This window comes from Oryzias melastigma, linkage group LG14, assembly GCF_002922805.2.
Source record: "Oryzias melastigma strain HK-1 linkage group LG14, ASM292280v2, whole genome shotgun sequence".
Taxonomy (NCBI): Eukaryota; Metazoa; Chordata; class Actinopteri; order Beloniformes; family Adrianichthyidae; genus Oryzias; species Oryzias melastigma.
Window position 1 is genome coordinate 24,793,601 of NC_050525.1, and position 780 is coordinate 24,794,380.

A 780-nucleotide genomic window follows, 5' to 3' on the forward strand; every position below is an offset into this window, starting at 1 on the left:
TGCTATCTGGTACCCACAAGTTGCTATCCGGTACCCGCAAGTTGCTGTCTGGTGCCAATCAGTTGCTATCTGGTAAGCACCAGATGCTATCTGGTACCCACAAGTTGATATCTGGTGGGCACCAGTTGCTATCTGGTGGGCACCAGTTGCTATCTGGCACCCACAAGTTGCTATCTGATACCCACAAGTTGCTATCTGATACTCACAAGTTGATATCTGGTACCCACCAGTTGCTATCTGAAGCCCATCAGTTGCTATCTGGTACCCATAAGTTGCTATCTGGTGCGCACCAGTTGCTATCTGAAGCCCATCAGTTGCTATCTGGTACCCATAAGTTGCTATCTGGTGCGCACCAGTTGCTATCTGGTACCCACAAGTTGCTATCTGGTGCGCATCAGTCGCTATCTGGCACCCACAAGTTGCTATTTGGTGCCCACCAGTTGCTATCTGGTACCAACCAGTTGCTATCTGGTGCCCACCAGTTGCTATCTGGTGGGCACCAGTTGCAATCAGGTACCCACCAGTTGCTATCTGAAGCCCATCAGTTGCTATCTGGTACCCATAAGTTGCTATCTGGTGCGCCCCAGTTGCTATCTGGCACCCACAAGTTGCTATTTGGTGCCCACCAGTTGCTATCAGGTACCGACCAGTTGCTATCTGGAGCCTATCAGTTGCTATCTGGTACCCATAAGTTGCTATCTGGTGCGCACCAGTTGCTATCTGGTACCCATAAGTTGCTATCTGGTACCCACAAGTTGCTATCTGGTACCCACAAGTTGC